Below are 23,420 nucleotides of genomic sequence, written 5' to 3' on the forward strand. Positions count from 1 at the left end.
GCAAGACCTCAGCCAATAAGCATTCTCCATTTATTACAGCGTTTTACTGGTCTAGTAAGGTCTAACGGTGTATTTAGAAAAGAAAGCGATATTTTTAGATGTGTTTTTGGATTTATCAGAGAAGATCTGTTTGATTTAGCATGGAAATAATGTAAGTTTTCCTGTTGACTGTTCCCACGTAGAGAATTATTAAAGTCATAAAGGTGATATAAATTAGAATTAAAGTGTTTACACAAAGCACAAAAGTCAATAACTTTTTGATTAAATTGCTTGGGTTTAAATACGTCTACTGCGCATTGTAACAAATTAAAAAAATCTAACACGCTGAAGGTCATTTTCTAAATAAAGTAACGAGTTCATGGGAAAGTGATAAACTTGCAACAATCAAAACGAAACCACTTTGATTTATCTAGGACAAGTCAAAACCCAGGGATTAAAAAAATCTGTCAAATGGTGCGATACCAAAATCTGTCGTCCGTTACACGTGTTAGTCACATGGGGGCGCCAAAGGACAACATCTCAACTGTTAAGGGTGCGAGTATGAATGTTTTTGAATGTTTTTGCTGTTATCATTGCAGATACTGACTTTCCTTATATATTTATTCGTTTCTGACAAAGACAATTGTAAGTTATTAATGTCACAGCCACACTGTGCACCCTTATATTTAGCTTTTTTACCCATTAAGGATCATGGGACATTTCAGATGTGTTTTGAGCAGTGCATTTCCAACTGTGGGTCGTAGCCCTCCAGGGACGTCACTAGGATTGGAAGACAGGGGGGGCTCAGCCCACAGAGTATTTGTAACTTGTGTTTGCAAAATTTTTGCACTCACATCTGAGCTACAATTATGTCAACAACCAGTCAAGAAACCAAGATGTTAACAAGTAAAACATGACAGACATATCCTCCTCTTCCATTTCTACTCTGTTAAATAAAAGATACTGTAATGTTAGCTTTTAGACACATCAAAGCTGCATGGGGGAATTTAGGCCAGACTTTGCTCCTGATTAGTTATTCTATAAGCAATGACTTAAATGCTATCTGTATGCTTTTGTAACTGTATGATAAAGTAATAGCATACTATATATAATTTCTATATTAAGTTGTCCACACACAGAATGCTATGGTGGATAGGTTCAATCAGATTGCAATTTTGTTTGACTTGCATACAGTTTAACCCAAGAACTAGAGTTTTAAAGTCATAGTGATATTTGACAACACACAGGTTTGAGCATTTCTCAATTAAAGATGATTTATTCTGCCAAATGAATACAATGTATAATATAAATCAACAACAAAAAGGCGGTATTTTACCAGGTAAGCTATTGATATGGATCCTTTTTAAAGTGGCTACTGTATAAATACAATAACCTGATGGCGGAAGGAATAAAAGATTTGGAGTAATGATTACTGTATAATATGTACTGTATGACTGCTTTCATTTTTGTTTCACATGTGTATCTGTGGAGAGTGTGGGCATTTACTCATCTTAAGCCTACGATATTTTATTTTAGAGATATTTTATTTTAAAGATTATTAGGCCTATATTGTTGGCAAAGAATAAAGAGTTGTGATTAGATTGCTAAGTTAACAATTTCTTGTATTTTGCTTGTGCAAGACTAATAATAGCAAACCAAAATATTCCCATTCCTTTACCTCAAGAAAACGTAGCTAAAGGTAAGCAGCCAGCAGGTAATTAAAAACAACTTACAATTTCACTCCTCCGTATCACGACACTTACCAATCTTTATTTCACCATTAGCGTGCGTACTAGCGTGTGTATTAGTGATGGGCAGTCCGGCTCTCTTCATTGATTCGGCTCTTTCGGTTCAAGCGCTGGCTCTACATTTTAGTGATGGCAGTCCGGCTCTTTTCATAGATTCGGCTCTTCTGGCTCGGCTCCCTTAGAAGAGCCGGCTTCCCTGCCTGCGTCTGAAGATTCGGCTCTGCTCGTTCGCTACAAAGAATCAGCTCTTAGAGCCGCTCGTTCGCGAACGACCCATCACTAATACAGGCAACCGGAAGCGATCGCCGTTTTCCGGTTTGGTCACTTGACGTTCGACATTTATCTAGCGTATTCTGTCCGACTTGTCAGATGTTTTTTTGTAGCTGGATATATAACATTTGTTGAGTCTAAATATTAATGAGGAAACGGTTTTTGATAAATCAAATTTTACTGTTCTTATAATCATTTAGGGGGGCTTAGGAACATTTTGGGGTAGCTTCAGCCCCCCTAAAATAGGCCTAACGACGTCCCTGTAGCCCTCAATGTTTTATTACATTTTATAAAACACATTTATCACAATCATGAATTTTGTGTAATTATTAAACATCAGCAAAATAAGCCTACTAACCAATCATTATATCATTAAATATGTTTTGTTTAATTAAAATTGTAAGTTTAAATTTTTTTACGTTTTTACATTTTCTTGGCAGGGGTGCGAAAGTATGCATCGTACACAAGGGGCCCTGCATGCTGAATAAGTTTAAGAAACACTGGTTACACTGCAAAAAAATATTTTCAAGAAAAAAATCTTAGTATTTTTGTCTTGTTTTCAGTAAAAATATCTAAAAAAATTTAAATTAATATGCCTTTTCTTGATGAGAAAAACGACCCAAGAAAATAAGTCTAGTTTTTAGACCAAAAATATAAAATTTAGGTGATTTACTGCATAAAACAAGCAAAAAAAAAAATCTGCCAATGGGATAAGCTAATTTTTCTTACATTTTACTTGAAATTAGTGTTTAAGAAAAAAATTCAAGATTTTTTTGCTTACCCCATTGGCAGATTTATTTATTTATTTATTTTTTTGCTTGTTTAATGCACAAAATCACTTAAATTTGATATTTTTGGTCTAAAGTTAGACTTAATTTCTTGGGTCGTTTTGCTCATCAAGAAAAGGCATCTTAATTTAAGAATTTTTATATATTTTACTGAGAACAAGACAAAAATACTACACTGCAAAAAAAATATTTTCAAGAAAAAATGTTCTTAGTATTTTTGTCTTGTTTTCAGTAAAAATATCTAAACATTCTTATATTAAGGTGCTTTTCCTTGATGAGCAAAACTTCCCAAGAAATAGACCAAAATATTAAATTTAAGTGATTTTGTGCATGATACAAGCAAAAAAAAAAAAATGCCAATGGGGTATAAGCAGATTTTTCTTGCTTTTTTCTTGAATTTAGTGTTTAAGAAAGAATGTCAAGATTTTTTGCTTACCCTATTGGCAGATTTTTTTGATTAATCTTAATTTAGTAATTTTTAGATATTTTTACTGAAAACAAGACAAAAATACTAAGATTTTTTTTTCTTGAAGATATTTTTTGCAGTGTAAGAGGACACATTGATCCTTGAATGGCTGCTCAATATGTAAGTGATGGCTGAACTGACCCTGGTGTCTGTAGACAATTAGCTTGTAAGTGTAGTAATACTGTATTAAGTAAACTATAAAACTAGCCTAACATGTAAATCAGATTAATATGTTTAAAAGATTAACTATGCATCTGCTAGAATTGTAACATTAAAGAAATCTAAACACAAGTCCTCAAATCCTCATGTATGACTCAAGCTATCCCTGCTGTTAACTACAGTAACAATAATAACGTATAAAAGCCGCCGAACATGTTAGCTTAAAGGGGGCCTTTCATAAGACTTTTAAGAGTTAAAATAAATCTTTGGTGTCCAGAGTACACATGTGAAGTTTTACCTCAAAATACCCCACATATAATTTATTATTTAACATATTATTTAATAAAATTGCCACTTTGTAGGGGTGTGTCCTTTTAAATGCAAATGAGCTGATCTTTGCACTAAATGGCAGTGCCGTGGTTGGATAGTGCAGATTAAGGGCCGGTGTTATCCCCTTTTGACATCACAAGGGGAGCTAAATTTCAATGACCTATTTTTTCACATGCTTGCAGAGAATGGTTTACCAAAACTAAGTTACTGGGTTGATCTTTTTAAATTTTTCTAGGTTGATTTAGGAACACAAAAAAGTCAGATTTTCATGATATGTCCCCTTTAAGAGATTTCTAAAGCAAATGTTAAGTGAAATCAGGCTTGTGTTTACGCCCACTAAAAAAATGTTAAATTGCAAACACCAATAAAAGTAACTAAAAAAAAAAATGCATTCATCTAAAAGCATATCAAGTAAAAAACTTCCTGCCGTTTTGAAATCATCACTCTTTCTGTTTGGTGTTGTTTGCTTGGCACAGCGTGTGATGGGGTCAGTGACAGCTTCTTTTCAAGGGATAGAAAAGAAAAGTGATTGGTGTGCAAACATTGCCTTTCTTGCCAGGCATGCAGATGGAATAGAGAGAGGCAGAATGACAAAGCTGTGTTTGAATGAACAGATTTCACTGGATGATGTGTGACATGAAACCCACGTGAAGTTCAGGTGATTTACACACCACATGTAAACAATGAAACACTAAGCTGCAATAAAATAAAGCCATTCTTGGCTAATATGTCACGGTTTCTTGTGTAAAAGCATCTCTTGTATGTACATTGTGACTCACTATTAAAGGCGAAGACCACTATTGACACAACTTTGATGCAGACACTCACAGCAAGGCAAGTGGATGAGGAATGATCCACAGGAATGTGTCCAGGATGGCAAACATCCGAGCCTTGTTGTGAATGAGATTTTCACTGCATGTGTAAAGCCTTTTGACATGAGTCATAGAGCATTTGCATGGTCTTTGGGTGTAACTGCATATAGATCTTATACATGAAAAATACTGGGTCATGTCACCGTCTAGGTTTAGCCCTGATATAGTCCAGACATGAGTAACCCACATCTAGCCAAAATAAACTTGAATTTAGTAACATGACGGATTTGCCAATATAGCTATGTAAGCAAGGTCAACAAGGTGTTTGGTTTCATTTATTTGTTTTACTGTAGTTCATGTTAGCTACATACAATATTATTGTAAAGTGTTACCAAAATCTTTATTTTGCAATACATGATGTGCAACTTGTATTGCATAATTATACATACGTTTTTGTGTTGCTGTTTGTAATTGCCATATTACAGAATGGAGTCCAGACATATTATTTTTCAGACAAGAAATTTAATCTCTACAAATTGGGATATAATAGAAATCACCAAGACCAATATCATTTCTGCTTTGGAGGAAAGACAGTATCACGTTCTGTGACCTTGTTAGAAGATACAGGCACAAAGTAATTTTAAACAAAGCAGAAAAAAGCAAAAATCTAAAAGAGAAACAATGAAGTAAAACTGGGTGTAACACACACACACACACACACACACACACACACACACACACACACACACACACACACACACACACACACACACACACACACACACACGCACGCTATATTGTGTCTATCCGTTTTAAAGCAACTTTCCCATGCACATACGGTAGTTTGTGAAGCAGATGCAGTTTTTCAGAGGGGGTCAGCTGGAATTTTAAGGGTCCTCTTTCAGAAATTTCCCATTGGCTTTTTTAATGAGTGCTTCTCACTATTGAATAGTCCTGTATGAGAAGGTTAGCCAGTAACTATTTCCCTACCTATAAACCAGTACATGTTAACTGAACTTTTAGTGTCCTTAAGCCTGCGTGTGTAAACCAAACAGGTAAAAGTTAATGTGTTGCACAACACGCTTTGTGACAATGGGATGTTCAGGGTGGTGGCTAAGGATATTATTAAAAAGCCATTTTCCCTTATACTCCCATACAGTGGCGGCCGGTGATTTCTTTTTCGAGGGTGCACGATGCTAAGCTCGTCACAATATGTATGTAGCTCGTCATGTGAACTTATGTGCATCATGTGTGATGTCAAAATACGAGCATGCTGCAGACGCATCTAAAGGGTTTATGATAAAAGAGACAATCGCGTTTGCCAGATACTTGCTTAATCTAATTTGTAATCAAGAGTTTAGTGTTAAAGGTATTGCGGAGGATTTTCTATTTCCGGGTGGATCATCAAGACTATTGGTCCTCCTAGTTGTCAATCAAGAGTGTTGTGCATTTGCATTTTTTTAAAAAGTGGAGAAGGCGGTTCTTTTCTAAAATTCGAGAAAATCCTCCGCTATACCTTTAAGTTAGTGTTTTAGGATTTATCATAAATCCTTTCGACGTGTGTCAGTGATGCGTGGGTTGATCCAAAATGAGCGGGTGCCTGCGGTCACCTGCAGTTACGAGTCATCCAAAAATTTTAGTTGGGGTCAGTTGGATTGTTTGAAATAAAGATGTCAATTAACCTTTTTAAACAATTACTACTTTTAAAAAATGCGCGCCAAGAAATGTGTCGGGTACTTAGGGATGCTCCGATCGATCGTCCGACAAGGCTTGCTATGTTTCTCAATAAATTACGGTGAAATTCTGCTACATCCAAAAGCCAGGGGGCGCTCTCATGCAGAAACTCAAAATGCGCTGTAGACGAAGAACAATACACACGCAGCTGTGATGATATGCAGCTCCATGAAATGGCTGAAGGATATATTTATTTTGCTGTTCTTCAAACCTTTTCAGGTATTTTCACGATAATAAAGATTATGTTTAATAATTATGTTTGACGAGTGTTGCTTTTTCAAATGCATGCTATAAACGATTCAAACTAACAGTGATTTTAGATCGATACTGATCAAAAGCCGTAGTACCTGAAATAGCTGTAATAAGATCGGCTGTCCGATTCAGAATAGTTATTGGCCACGTATTATTAGTGGAGATCGGCATTGAACGAGATATATATATATATATATATATATATATATATATATATATATATATATATATATATATATATATAGAGGGTTTCAGCAGTAACAACATAAACAAGCGGATGTCGCGGTCCGCACGTAACTTCCGGTAAACTCCGCTAATAATAAACAACAACAAAGTACTTTAAACGTAGTTTATTTATATAACAAGCAAAATCAATACATAGATTACCCAGGAAACCAAAACATTTGTTATTTTCGACGAGGCATTTGTTCAAGAGATCAGTTTAGCAACTAGTCAGACCATTAAAAAAAACGAAACCAGAAGTAAAGTTCAGATCCAGACGTGTATCACGTGCGTTTTTTTTCCAAACGCCAAATGCCTCACGCCCGTACATTCTTCCGTTGAGAGCTTGAATAATAGACACTCCAGCCCAGTTGGTGGCGATAATCCACCTTTGCCAATTGCAAGAATACAAACAACTCAATTTCCGTTTCCGGCGACGGAGTAATACCGTACCTCACAGCACATCTAATACAAGTCAATGGAGTTGGAAAAAACTACGATAAAACCTGTTGGAATGCATCTTTTGCAGCGATTTTTGTGGGAGCATACCAGTGAACACCCCTGGACCACTTGGTGAGTTTCACGTCTTTGTAAACGAAACAAAGTTGAATCCATTTTATGAAGGATTGTTCCAGTGCACCTATGCAGCCATTGTTGGGGCGGGAGGGGTTGGGGTGATAACACAGAAGCCGAAAATTCTTGGGCCAGCAGCATATGTCCAAATTTCAGTCAAAACCGTTCTATTTCATCATAAAAAATCTGAAAACAGGGCTTTAAGTGTAAAATACAGAACTTGTCCTTTAATGTGTACATTTATAAAGTAATGCGTTACTTTACTCGTTACTTCAGAAAAGTAATATTATTACGTAATGCGCGTTACTTGTAATACGTTACCCCCAACAATGGTTATCTCAGACGACATGTTTGTCCTGTGGCAGCCACCGTAGCTTCTCTATGCGTTTCGAAATGGAGGGGTGAACTGTGGACTGAATCATTGGCTGCAATCTCACCGCTACATGCTAAAATCTACACACTGCACCTTTAATTGTAGTTATTAAACAATGCATACATAATTAATGGTCATGGTTGTTCTGATTACATCATAGGCCAAAGGACATATATGGGTCACAACAATGAAAAATGGCGGATGCGGTAGGTCCGAATTTGTACTGCACCTACACATACCTGTACTACATAGAACATACTGTTTTAACAATAAAGCAGTAGGTACTTCATTTATTTTAGTAAGTATTATCACAGTAGCTTACACGATTTTGGATGCAGCATTAGCCACTCAATGCAATTGGATTAACCTTGTCAAGGAATATCAGTGCACTTCTGACACTATAATACTCTTTTCAAATTTGTGGAATGTGTCACTTGACATTGTTGTGTCGTGTTTCTGACCGTGTGACGCTGTGTCACTAATACGGCCAGGCACTGAAGAGAACTGCTTTTCATTCACACCCTACCCAAACCACCGAAGTTCTACAGGGGGCCAATCAGCAATGGCAATGGTCCGACCTGCTCAAGTACACTTCACCTAAATCCATGAGTGTTACAGGGCCATTCGAAGAAGGAGGCTTTCCGTACGCTTTGTTTCTGAAAGGCGAGAGATCAGGGGCCCACTGTGGAGATACAGCAAAGTGTCCTTAGGAATTACGATGGGCTCCACCTCATTAGACGACGCTGTATGAGAGTAATGACAGGTGTACTGAGACTGTGGGGCCCTGCTGTAGACTTTGACCCCATTCACAGTGTGGGACAGCAAAGTTTACACCACAGGAGATTTTCACCTTGGAATGGAGGCCTTTGAATGGGGCAGGGTCAGAAAAAGAAGCACAACAGAGGATTAAACAAGTTCACAAGTACAAACAGGGTGAATGTCTTATTTGACATTGACTCACGTTTCACTCACGTGCAGCAGACTTTTTTGTTTAACTTTATCAGCTACATCTGAAGAGTTTGGTTCCAAAACAGCATTTTAAAAAATTAGTTACCGCCAAAATCAGTATTGTATCAGGTCAGTATTAAAAAGAAAATTCATAATTTTACGCAAAATACAATATCCGCAGTGCTATTCTGTCATCTTTTCTCCCTTTTTTCCCAAAACGCGATAAACGCCACTCCTCCTTTTCTGCAAAATGCAATAAATCCTCTCAACAAGTCACAGCGCTCCATTTAGGGTGGCCATTCGTGCCAGTTCCGCTGGACACGTCTCGAACATGTTTTCGGGTTCGTTCTCCGGAAGTCGCGTTGGTCGACCGCATACGTCATCAAGGTTTAATATTTCGGGTTTAATTTCAGAAAAGCAACCGTTACATTTCAAGGTAAGAATGAAACTACAATGATTGTATGTCTTAAAATAAATAAATCTTAATTTTCTAATGTATTTAACTGTAATGTGAGAACCTCGATGATGTATATGCTGTCGAGCAATGGGACTTCCGGAGAACGAACCTGAAAACATGTTCGGGACGTGTCCGGCGGAACTGGCACGAATGGCCACCCTAGCTCCATTACATGCATTGTAAACAACAATGGCGGCGCTTTGAATACACACAGAATCCTAGTTTTCCTCATCTTCTTTGTACTTCGTGATCAATAAACAAACAAAAACAAAATAGTAATTTGATGGCATTGATAAACATTTGCTGGTTTTCTGTGACGGGGAAGAAACGCAAGCCATCAACATCTAATAATTTACGCAAGAGGCACTCGGGTCAAGGAAAATTGTCAGCTGTTGTTTGTTCTCCCGACTGCGTCAAGCTTCTGTCATGCTAACACATTGATCCCAGGGGATATTATCAAAAACTTTATATTATTATACTCGAAGCCAGCGAAAATCGAGCAGGACCAAAACATTTTACAGCTGATCGCTGTGAAAAAATTTTAGCGACGCCGTCCCAAGTATAACTCAGCAATGACAGTGTTTTAATATGACAAAGTGTTTTGATTAATGGCATTAATGTTTTGTTATCAGTGTATACCACTAGTCAACTAAATGAATATAACATGGCAAAGATAAATGTACATTTATTGATTGAATAGATTTATAGCATTTTGAACAAAAAACCTTTTTTTCAGTTTTTATAATAAATCTTTGAAAATCAAACTATGGATTTGTTTGTAACAGAAAATAGTGGTTTTCATCTTGACACCTGGTATAGAAAACATGTTTTTGCCAAAATTTGTCAAAATTGATTTATTGCATATTTGAACCAAACTCTTCATATGAACCCTTAAAAAAGATTGATTATTGATAAGTAAATTATTAACTATAAATATATTTGTAGTTTAAAGGCTCTCGTGCTGGAATGAGCTTTGTTGACAAGGATTTACGATGAAACTGAAACTTCATTACGACTGCCACTAGGGGGCAAACTCCGACAGTCGTGTCCAAATGTACTGTAAAAAGCAAAAATGGTTAAGCTTATTTAAAATGTAAAATAAGAAAACATGACATTCAATTTAAGGTTGTAGGAGAAGACTGGCTATATGTTGTGAATACTTGAAATGTAACAATTTATGAAAGTTAAAAAGTTAGAAACAAAAGAAGTTAAAGAGCTTTGCATTACAGTTAGTGCTGTACAAAAATACATGTGTTGATTATTTACACTTGCACTTTTTTTGCAATGTTCATAGTTTAACTATTAACATTTGGTTCTTGCAATGTTAAACTGCAATTGTTTTTAAAATATAAAAAAGTGCATCTTTTTTTGAAAATGCATGTTTTTTTAATATATGACCTTAAACAAAAGGTAACAAAAACAACAATGTATAACAGATTTAATAATAATAATAATATATATAATAGGTCAGTGGTTCCCAAACTTTTTCAGCGTGCGGCACCCCTTCTGTACAGTGCATTTTTTCGCAGCCCCCCCGAAAGAAAATTTATGACAAAAACAGTTTTAAAATGTAATATTTTAATTAAACAAAACATATAAAATTATACCTAGTAGTGCTGTTGGTTAGTTGGCTTATTATGTTTTAGGTTTAATTACACAGAATTCATGATAAATGAATGTATTTTATAAAATGTCATAAAACTGGGGCCCCCCTGGCACCATCTCCCGGCCCCCAGTTTGAAAACCACTGTAATAGGTAATAGTAAAAAATATATAAGAGAAATACATATAAAATTTACAATTTTAAAATCTGGCCCTTGAAGAAAAGTAGTTGAAGACCCCTGGTGTAGCACTTTTATTTTTAAGAATGTGATTTATGCTTATTTTCTGTCTGGCATCACTTTCTTAACAGTGCCTGTAAACTTTGTTCATTAAAACAAACAATTGTGCCAGTACATACTGTAGTGTCTTGAGAAGACCTCCTTGAATCATTGAATCATTGCCCCACATTAAGTTGACCTGGTTTAATTCTGCCTTCATCTTGACTTTAAAATATTTATGCCAAAAGTAGATGTTGTGCTTGCCCACAATCAAGAACCAGCATGCAAGCCACAACAGGAACAGATCCAAGTCAAAACACACAATGTTTATTGTCACAAACGATCGGTTTTATACTTGCAGCTTTTAGTCTAAATGTTAACCAACCTGAGCATAAGCAATGCAAAGGTCATGGGGGTTCGATTCCCAGGAACACAAATACTGATAAATCTGTAATAAGTCACTGTGGATAAAAATGTCTGCCAAATGCATAAATGTAAATGTAGGTGGCCCAACTCAAATAAAGCTTCAAAAAAGGTTTTGGAAAACAGATAGATATCATAATAGCGGGAACAGGTGCAATCCTGGGTGGGCAAATCTGATTAAACTATATCTTTCCTCTAGGTATTTATATTAGGTAGTCAGAATTGTTTCTGTAAAGTAAGCTATGCATCATCTGTCATTGAGATGTTCAGTCTTTGATTGATTTCCAATCTGTCTTAAAATAAAAAAAAGGATTAAGAAGAAATGGCTTAGATCTAAAGATCTAAATGCCTGTTAGTCACACTGTGGTTAGCACTCGCTGATCAAATCTGTTGGCAACTGGGTGATTGCCTGGCCGCTGTTCAGAACGGTAAACATGAGACTGAAACCTGGCGTTGAATGAGGAGCTCAAACGTTGCCAAATTTGTGTTGAATTGGAATAATCCTTTCGGTGACCCCAATGACCCGGTTCTCATTCTGGAAATGTCAGCCGCTGCATGCACTGACATGGGAACAGAGAGGAATGTCAGGTATGAACATGTTTCGGAAGTTACTCGGTGGGGTGTTTTGTCTGTGTCTACAGATGTGTGACTGAAAGAGGTTGTGCCCTTGAAGGCAACACAATCGACTTTACACATTCAACTTAATCAGACTCGATTAAACCTATGCATGTGCAGATTTAACTTACAGTAGTTGGTCTTCGAAATATTAAAGAATACATTTTTATTACTTTATTTAATACAAGGAGACATGAAACAAGGACAATTATCCATATTGAGATGATATTTGATCCCTTGGATTTTAAAATCTTTAAAAAATGAATTTTGCAAGGATTTATTGGTGCGGTATGATTGTTTTACAAACAATATTTCTAATGTATCTGCACTGCAAAAGCAGTTGTGGTAAGAACAACAAAATCTGTGTTATTTTAGGGACAACACACTAATCCCTAATCCACACTAGAGGTCTTCACAGGTCCACTTAAATTCGATAACCCGAGCTCCGACACGAGACCCCAGCGAGTTCGGGTCTAAAAGTTTCACATCTGTTTTTTTATTGGTCTGACTAGATGCTAAACTGAACTCTTGAAGAAATACCTCGTCGAAAATAATAAATGTTTCCTAAACTGTAAAAATACTTTGCTGCCTTAAAAATTTTTGTTGAATCAACTCAGAATTACAAGTCATTTCAACTTAATATTATTTATCTTGACTAGAGACAATACTTTTCTCAACTATATTTTATAAGTTGTGACAACTCATCTCTGTTGAGATGACTTGTAAATCTAGGAGGCTGTTTACACTTGCCGTTAACATGTGTTTTCATCGATCGGATCACAAGTGGATGACGTTAATGGCAGGTGTAAAAGGTGTTCATAACGTTTTGAGCTTGTCCACTTTCGACCACTTTCAACCACATTCAGAGGTAGTCGAAACCCCTTTCGATCGGATTGCTTTTTTAGTGTAAAAAACATGTGGTTGAATGTGTTCGAACAGCCACACGCGACCGCCTTCTCTCCGCCCATTTATCTAATCTGAGGTACTGAGCACAATGTTTTACGTCTTTTCTGACTTATGGCGCGAACACATGGTGAACAGCGCTATTTTCATTGATAAAACTAAAGCGGCTGATCTCCGTAGTTTCGTTTTGAAAGCGTGTGAAATTTGCGCGATCCTATTTCATCAATTGCACTGAAAATTCAGAGAAAGCTCTAACCCAGGGGTCTCCAACCTTTTTATAAGCAAGGGCTACCACAATGTATAAAACAATCTGGAGGGCTACTTTTTGATATAGTCTTTTTTGTTTTACTTAACATACGTAAACCAAGCCAAGCTAATATAAAAAATATGTAATGAATAAATATTATAGTTGAGACTTTTAATAGAATGTGCTTTGGCGGGCACCTCACAGACTCTGTGCGGGCTACCTGGTGCCCGCGGGCACCACGTTGGTGACCCCTGCTCTAACATATACATGTAGAAAACACTGTGCAGCATATTTACTTGCTAAACAAGCAGTGGACTCTGACATAATATTAGTTTGCGTCCATATAAACTCATAATTACTACCGCCTTGCGTTTGAATGACAGTAGAGAGACTCGCCCACCGTCTCGACAGACCACCCCCTCATAGTATTCAAGACAGAAGCGGTCGAAAGTGGACAAAAGAGACAGATTTAAATACCAGGTGTAAACGTAATGTGTCTCTCTCGTCCACTTGTGATCCAATCGATGAAAACACATCTTAATACCTAGTGTAAGCAGCCCCTAAGTTGATTTAACAAAACATTTTAAGGAAGCAAGTGTTTTTTACAGTTTAGGTAATCTATGTGTTGTTTATTTTGCTTGTTTTATAAATAAATTACTATAAAATAACTTTGTTGTTATTTATTCTTAGCAGAGTTTACCGGAAGTTACATGATGACCACGAAAGCTACTTGTTTATGTTGTTACTGCTGAAACCGTCTATAATATAGCGGCCTCAGGTAATTAATGCCAAACAGACCTGAAAAGACACGATCTCCTTCGCGTATGTGCATCTAGTCCTTTTCCAACTCACCCTCTGTTTGCCAAGAGCGCTTGCGACATCGTGGGTTTAGCGGTAAGTTAATTTTCGTTGAGCCAGACCTGTCAATCAATTTTAAATGCACACTTGTGGTGTTGTCGTCAGATAGTAAATGAAAAAAAAATGGAGCAGCGGGCCAAATTGGTTCAGAGGTCACCAGTCAGGTAAAAAAATGCCACAATATTTCGGGTCGGACTCGGGTCTCATGGTTTTCTTGGGTTTGGTCTTTCTTTAACTCTTTTCCCGCCAGCATTTTTCATGATTTTCACAAAAGTTGAATGCCTTCCAGAAAATGTTCTTCTTAAATATAAACATACAATAATTTTCAATCAAATGATAAGAACAGACCCTCTGCTTTCAAACAAAAAAGTTTCATCCTACCTTCATTAATTCACTTGTGATCACCTCTCAAATATGGGTAGGTTTCTGCAAAAAACAAAAAACAAATTTTGAGCAAAAAGCTGAGATAATTCCATTTTGATGAAGGACTTTCCATCAAGATAAGATTAAGAGTGATCCTCAAAACATACACGGACATACAGCTGTTTCCCCTAGGGCAATACTTCCGGGTTGTATAAGTTGCGGAAGAGCCTGGTGGATAATAGTGGTATTGCGCAAAACCGGAAAAACTCGTCATTGGCAAGGAATCGTTTTCTCTAAATTGACAAGTTAATGGCTGGGAAAGAGTTTTAAAAAATTCATGCACGTTGGGTTCGGGTCAAAAGTGATTTGAGTCATTTCGGGTAGGGTACATTTCTCTGGACCCGAGAAGACTTGTAGTCCACACGTACATGGGTATTTTTATAAACAGAGTAAATAGGAAATATGTCAGTATAGGAAATAAAACTGCTCTGATCACGCTACTTTACAGACCCTGTCCTAAATGTCACCATAAACAATCTGGCTACAAGTCCTAAAAAGTACGCATCAGGGGTGCATATTGACTGAAAAGGGGGCACCCATGAGCACCCTTTTGAAACCCAAAATGACCAATGGGACACCTTACAGACTCTAAAAAGAGTTTTCCCCTCCTTGGTTAAAAAACTCTTCGCTTTCACAAGAACACGCAAAAACCCATGAAGCACTGTCAAGAGCATGCCAAAACAACAGATGGGGATTGACACGAACAACAACGTCACAGGCCAAATACTAGACTATATGACAGTGCTGCAACTGTAGTTTCTGCAAATCTTCACCCTAACAGGAGTAAAAAGTTTGGTTTTCAATCACAAACAACCAAACTGCATAGAATTATGTTTTGAAAATATCATGTACATAGATGAGGACAGGCATTTATAGTGGTGTCCGAAATTTTGCACATAATGGTCAAAGCTGTCACTGTGGCAGTACCCCACAGAAGGTCCTAATATTTACCAATAAGGTACAGATGTGTATACATTTGACACCAATATCTACTTTTGACAGGGCCGGATTATCCATAGATGGGATTGGGCAAGTGCCCTGGGGCACCAGGCAAAAGGGGGGCACCAAGGGCTCCAGACTGCGACCAAAATGTTTTTAACAAGTACTCACGCACGTGCGGGCACACGTGGCAAAAATACGGAATGCGCGATCGGGTTTTAACCGCTCAATTGCATGATGCGTCAAACGTTTAATAGCACCATACGCTCAGCTGATTCTACCGATGGGTCTATGCAGCCCGGGTAAAGTCAACACATTTTACTCAGAACCGCGAACAATTTAAAATGAGAGATTGCAGAGATGAGAGATAAAGAGAGCAGGAGAACTTTTAGCCTACATTAACACCAAAAACATTATAGATGAGAATAAAGGTCTACATCAGTGCCCAGTTAAGGAAAACTGGATGAAAGATGAGGAAACGTGTAAAGGATACAAGTATTTATATTGCCATGCCACTCATCTCATTACAATATGCTATCTGGATATAACTTATTGTATATGTATATATCTTATGACAAGAATTAGTTAAGGGGATTTTATAATTCTTTGGTTCATAACTTCCTATTCTGAAAGTTTCATCAATTGTGCATAATGACATGTGCAGCAACTGCATAAGTCTACTAAGTAGTTTTCAGTAATGCAGTTATTTTGGAAAAAAATGTGAATAATTGGATTGCAGGCTGATTGAAGGTGGGCCCCAAATTTCCTGCTGGTGCTCCTAAAATTTTCAGTCTGGGGCTACAGTGCGCCTTATAACAAAAAAGTTAGTCTGGAGCTGTAAATGACTAGAGATTTTATATATATATATATATATATATATATATATATATTTTTTTTTTTTTTGTTATTTTTTTTTTTTTTTTTTTGGGTGGGGGCACTTCAAATGTGGTCACTGGGGCACTACACTGTGTTAATCCGGGCCTGACCTTTGAGGTACTAATATGAGCTCTTTAGGTACTTTTTGAAAGGGTGCCACCCCAATGACAGCTAGGGACCAATTGCATTTTCAACATTTTGCATTCTGTTCATAAATGTAAACATCTATAAAGCACTTATTCGAGGTGATACCAAGAGCATTTAAAGACAAGATAATGTTCAACGCCTTTCCAGTGACAGACTAGATTCAATACCACACCCACTCTCTGAAAGACGACAAGCTTTTACATCTGAGCATATACTGTATGGGTTATTATCTCTGCCTATAGCCTATTTTATCATAGACAGAGGTATCCGCACATTACTTCTGGTGTCACTTCTAAAGAGACAACATGAGAATGTATGGGTGTTGCTGGAACTCCTTTAATTATCTTTACCTCCATAAAAAGTGAACGGATAAGCCCCTGGGCATAAACCCATAGTAGCTCGCCTCCAAACAATTGCTGCAGCCCCAGTGCCTTATCGGTGCATGAGAGTAAGTTTGTTTTCTCTCACAATAGATTCGTATTAAATTTCAACATTTTATGGGACAAATTCTTTTAGCGTACAATATCATCGCACAACATACAGGAACAAAAACAGGTAAAAACGTCTAAATGAAATGACAAAAACATACAGAGTTAATAAATATTTGGAAACAATAATGCAACTACTCATTTTAATCTCTCTACAAAGCTACGGTTGCAGAAAACAATACTGTATACAGTACCGTGATTTTTAGGCAGGTGACAGCCAGCGGCAAGTTCCCACAGGTGTGCTATGAAGTAATAAAATCAACCTTGCTTTGAGAAAAGAAATGCAAACAATGAATTATGATATTAAAGTTGCTTAAAGGTTTCATAGTAGTTTGGATCTTCAAAGACTCGATGATATTTCATGCAGCTTTCAGAGGGAATTCCCTTAAAACTCTATTTATTTATTTTCACCACACTTAAAAGATGTTTGCGTATTCATCCCTTTCTCACAAAAATCTGACATTGGGTTTTCTCACAATGACATTATCAGTTGATTCAAGCATAACTCCAGAGGAAACGTACCTGCGCCAGATGCATAACATACTGGTTAAAAACCAAAACAATGATCCACAGGCAGATACATAAGGACAGAGGGGCTTTTGTATGCAGGAAGATTTAAAATAATAAAGTAATGGTGTTGACAATGTGCCTCTATGCGGGTGTTTCTCACTGCATGAACACTTTTAGACTTGTGCGCTTACAAAATAAACTACAGTATGTTATAGTTTATTATAATGGCTGCTATTATCCGCACCGGATCTGGGCCGAAGTTGGCAGGTCCGAAACGGATCCAGTGCAGATCAGGGGCCTTATTTATAAAAGTATGCGAAGAATACTAAAATTGAAGTACGCCAGAAACTTGAGAATTGCACGCAGTTTTCACTTTATAAATCCCACCTTTTGCGCAGGAAGTGGGGTACGCATCTTTTAAGCCCTGTTTTGTGCATACGCAATGGTTAAAAATGAGGACCCTGGTCTGGAGTCGTCTGCTAGATTTATGTAAATTATGAATGTTTTTAAATGTACATTACATTTATTGATTTAAACAAACACTTTTATCTAAAGTGACTTAAAAATATGAGCATTTAGCATTTTGTGTAAAACGCCAACAATAAACGTAGTCTATATAGCAAATTATTTATTATACAATAAAGATTTTAATCATTTTTGTTTCATCTTTTTTTAATGTAGCCTAATTATTGTTATTAAAAGTTGAGCCTAGTAATTTTTAACAATTGAAAGGTTTGATCTGGGACACTTGTTCTTGTTCAGGCAATAATGACCTTTTAAAAACAAGTTTAAACTTAATGCGTTTAATTAAATGAAACCACATAAAGGGAACACCCATAAACAAACGTTGCTTTCACTTTTCCACACACACCGACATCGTGCACGTTTACCAGGACAAAAGGAATTTAACACTTGCCGTACCACAAAGCAGATAATTAGAAATGAGTCTGAAAATACTCCACATTTTTTGCATGGTTTTCATCTTTCCCGAGTTCTTTGAATTGGACTATAAAAGGTTCTTTGTGGTCGTCATTTACACTTGAGGACAAAAAGCAAATAACATGATTAGAGTGAACTTAGTTTTACCTTCCTGCAGACATGCTTGACCTCAAAGGGCATCTCTGACCTTTGACCTCTGACCGTCCCACAGGTCACTAATGATGACTAAATCAGCTGTTAAAAAACACACCTGGTGATTAAACGCTTTGCTAGTTTATGTAACCTGCACATCCCAACCGCCTGAGACTGTCTTTTAAAAAAACTGAGATTTTGACCCTTTTGTAAATGCTGCAGACTCTGTTTTACTATTTTAATACAAATGGCTGAAAAAGATTCAAACAATTATAACATTGTGGCTACATGCGCAATAGGCAAGCTAAATTATCACAGCAATAAGCTCTTTTACACTTGTACAGTGCATGCCCAATGTGCACAAATGGTCATGTGTATGTGTTTATGTAGGGAATAGCCCTCCTCCACAGATTTAATTCAATACACTAAATGTATTGTGTTATTTTGTATGATTTGCATTTGATGCTTTGTATTGTGTTGATTGTAGTTTAAATGTTTTGTCGTGTTTCTTACAATCTTATACATGTCTGTGACTTTGAAAAATACAAAGATCACAAGAGTGCAAAAGGCGGAAGTTAGGGCGAAGTATGCAGGAGTTAAAGGGGTCATAGTGTGAAAATCTAACTTTTTTTAATTGGGTCCCCAGTGCTTTTATCAATCTAGAAAATGAAAAAAAAAACAGTTACTTTCTTTTGTTAAACCATTCTCTGCAAGCATGTGAAAAATGAGGTCATTCAGATTTCGCCTGTTTTGTGACGTAGGTAGCAAGTCTAATTACATTAATACCACCCCTTAGTCTGCACTATCCAACCATGTCACTGTCATTTAGTGCAAAGAGAAAGAGAGAGAGAGAAAGAGAAAATTTGACAGCACAATTGAATTTCAATTTCAACAAATCACCATTATTGCGTTCAGTGTTTGCATTTCATCAGCTCATTTGCATTTTAACTCAATACCTGTCAGCCTTTTTTTAAAAAGTTGCCTGCCAGTATTTTTTGTGATTTTAGGACTTTTGTTAAAGATCAGATTCAGAACGATGATCAAAACATACACGGATTTTATAATGTTGTTGAATTAGTTGACTCTGGCATGGGAGTGACTCTCGTATCCCACGGAGGAGTTCAGAAGTATAAATGAAGGACCGACGACGATGGAGGACGAGAGAGGACCAGGCCTGGACATTGTTTTACTGTGTAATCTCCGCTTAATCTCCTTATCCGTTTATATGTGTGTATATACATATATATCTCCCAAGGGTTTTTCCCTCCTAGGACTTTTTTTATTTCCTCTGCTAAACAGCCCGGGGGGGGGGGGGGGGGGGGGTTTCTCCTAGGGGTTTTTTTACCCCGGGGAGGCAGCCTTCTTGGGCTTAACTTAGCTTCCTCTTCTTCTTCTAGACGTTACATTAGTAATACGCTCACTTATAATGTCGAGTCATAGCCGCAGCAAATTTGACCGCTTATGCTATCGTGTATTATGTTGTGCTATCTGTCGTTTTTCTGTGCTTTTACTGTTTCTATTAATGTAAAGCTGCTTTGAAACAATTAACTATTGTGAAAAGCGCTATATAAATAAAATTGTTACTGGCAAGGAAACGTTTTCTCTTAATTGACAAGATAACTCGTCAATGGTGGGGAAAGAGTCAAAGGACACACCCAAAAATTGCTAATTTTTGCTCCCACCTACAAAGTGGCAATTTTAACATGCTATAATTAATTATCTGCGGGGTACTTTGAGCCAAAACTTCACGTACGCACTGTGGGGACACCAAAGACTTAATAATATGACCTCTTTAAAGGCGGAGTGCACAATGTTTAAAAGCCAGTGTTGATATTGAATCTGGACCTTCTTTTGATAGACCCGCCCCACAGATACGCAACCCAGGCAACAATGTCGGTTAGTAGACATGCCCCTTACTGCTGATTGGCTACAAGGTAGTCGGCCCGACTTCCTTTTCCAAAGTGTTTATCAGAAATTGTGCACTCCGCCTTTAAAGACTCTGTGACCCAGTCGCAATCGACTTTACTTCTGTGTTGTGACATATCCGAGTAAAACAGAATATCACATGAGGAAAATAGTGGGTGTGGCTTGTGTTTTTCCACTGGGAATTGAGTTGATATAGAAAAGTAGGCGCTTCATACAGAAACGGAACTGGTAGCAGACTGACAGTTGGAGGGGTGGAGTTAACGGATGCTACCGCAAGCCTTCTAGCTGACGTCATCAAAGAAAGATCGCCACGCGAGGGGGACCTCTTGTACATTTTCAGATTTTGATTAAAGTTTATGAGGGCACTTTATTTTTTTTTAATAATAACGTCTCGGTTACGTATGTAACCCTCGTTCCCTGAAGGAAGGGAACGGAGACGTCACGTCGTGACCGACGAATTGGGAACCGCTTCGCGGGTGACCTATCTACTTCGAGAACTATCAAAAACGCCAATGAACTTGGCATGCAGGTATTTGCATAATGCCGGCGCCGCCCCGCCAGGTGCGTATATAAGGCACAGGTGCATAATACCAAATCAGCTATATTATTGCTGAGAAGCCGAGCAACAGTGCCCGGCCTGAACAGCAATGGAACAGCAAACTGTGGCGACGGGACGTGACGTCTCCGTTCCCTTCCTTCAGGGAACGAGGGTTACATACGTAACCGAGACGTTCCCTTTCAGTCGGTCACTACGACGTCACGTCGTGACCGACGAATTGGGAATCCCTACCAAAACGCCACTGCAGCTGAACCCTTCCAGTGCCTGCAAAAGCCCTCCGCCCTCCACATAAGGGGCGGAACCTAAGGCGAAATGCAGAAGGCCGGTCACTACCTGTTCCTTAACCCACGATAGTGAAGCAGCGAACTGGGAGAAGCGTCTAAACTGAGCGGAGCTAGAACACTGCGGAAGCCATCCCCTAAGAAGGTTAAATGGATGACATAAAAATATATGAAACAACCGATAGGTTGCTCAATAAAGTCTCTGAACAATACATGGTATGTTGAGAGATGCAGAGCAGGCTCTGCTAAGGAAAAACGTGGAGGATTAGAACCCCACGGACTATACACACAAATGAACCCCACGTAGGGGACAAATGTGGACGCCTAGCCTACACAGGTTTACAGAGAATACATCAGTGATAGGTTGACAGCGGATGCTCCGCAACACCAGCTATCAGGGCGGTGGAGGAGAGGCAAAAACAGTTTTTTAGACGTTTTTGCCCCGATGGCCTTCCATAATGGTGCAAATGTGCAGCACCAAAATAGAGGCTCCAAGCCGACACACGAGCCGACCCTCGGCATTCTTAACTAGTTAGTAGAAAGAACCCGAGTGGAAACCGGTTCGACACGAACACTATAGAATCTTGTGAACGTATTAGGTGTCGCCCAGCCTGCAGCTCTACAAATATCTGTTAGCGAGGAACCGCGAGCCAGTGCCCAAGATGATGCCACACTGCGTGTAGAGTGGGCACGTAAATTAAATGGACAAGGCACATTCTGCTTTTGATATGCAAGGGCTATAGTATCCACAATCCAATGGGACATCCTCTGCTTGGTGACAGCTTTTCCTTTCTGCTGACCACCGTAACAAACAAAGAGCTGGTCTGAGGTCCTGAAACTTTGCGTCCTGTCTATATACACACGTAGTGCACGAACAGGGCATAACAAAGCCATGGCTGGTTCTGCCTCCTCCAAAGGCAGTGCTTGGAGATTCACCACTTGATCTCTAAAAGGAGTGGTGGGAACTTTGGGCACAAAGCCGGGCCGGGGTCTCAGTGTTACGCTGGATGCAGCCGGCCCGAACTGAAGGCACGATTCATCGACCGAAAATGCATGAATATCCCCTATCCTCTTAACAGAAGCCAAAGCAAGGAGAGTTAATGTTTTCATTGTAAGAAATTTAACACTCACACTATGCAGAGGCTCAAATGGGGCTTCCTGGAGTGATTTCAGCACCAAGGACAGGTCCCAAGGAGGAATAGAGGGGGGACGCGAAGGATTCAGTCTTCGAGCGCCTCTGAGAAATCTAATGACTAGGTCGTGCTGACCCACTGTTCTACCGTTTACGGGTGAATGGTGAGCTGATATCGCAGCGATATCGACTTTAATAGTGGATGGTGACAGCCTATTCTCCAAACGACGCTGGAGATATAAAAGCACAACACTAATCGGGCATTCTCGGGGGTTTTCACTTCGGGAAGAACACCAGTCGACAAACAGGTTCCATTTAAGCGCGTAAGCCTGTCTCGTAGACGGCGCTCGCGCAGCAGCAATAGTGTTAGATACCTCTTGCGGTAAATCACTCATATCCTCCGTGCCCCGTCCAGAGACCACACATGGAGGTTCCACAGGTCGGGGCGCGGGTGCCATAATGTGCCCTCTTGTTGAGAAAGAAGGTCCTTCCTCAGGGGAATCTTCCACGGAGGGGCTGTCGCGAGGAGAGAGAGTTCTGGAAACCAACTCCTGGTTGTCCAATACGGTGCCACCAACAGCACGCTTTCCTCGTCCTCCCGGATTTTGCATAAGGTCTGCGCAATGAGGCTCACCGGAGGGAACGCGTATTTGCGCATGTTTCGCGGCCAGCTGTGTGCCAATGCATCCACGCCGAGCGAGTCGTCGGCTAGTGAATAGAACAGGCGACAATGGGTCGTCTCTGGGGAAGCAAACAGATCTATCTGCGCTTTGCCGAAACGTCTCCAAATTTGCTGAACCGCAATGGGGTGGAGTCGCCATTCCCCGGGACGCGCAGCCCGAGAGAGCGCATCCGCCTCTACATTGAGCGTGCCCGGGATGTAAATGGCACGAAGAGACCTCAAATTCTTCTGACTCCATGTGAGGAGGTGACGGGCGAGATGCGACAGGTGACGCGAGCGTAAACCGCCTTGACGATTGATGTACGCCACGGTCGCAGTGTTGTCTGTTCGAACTAATACATCTTTGCCCCGTAACTCGTTGCTGAAACGGACGAGCGCAAGATATACAGCCCACATTTCCCGGCAGTTT

This window comes from Misgurnus anguillicaudatus, chromosome 21, assembly GCF_027580225.2.
Source record: "Misgurnus anguillicaudatus chromosome 21, ASM2758022v2, whole genome shotgun sequence".
Classification (NCBI taxonomy): Eukaryota; Metazoa; Chordata; class Actinopteri; order Cypriniformes; family Cobitidae; genus Misgurnus; species Misgurnus anguillicaudatus.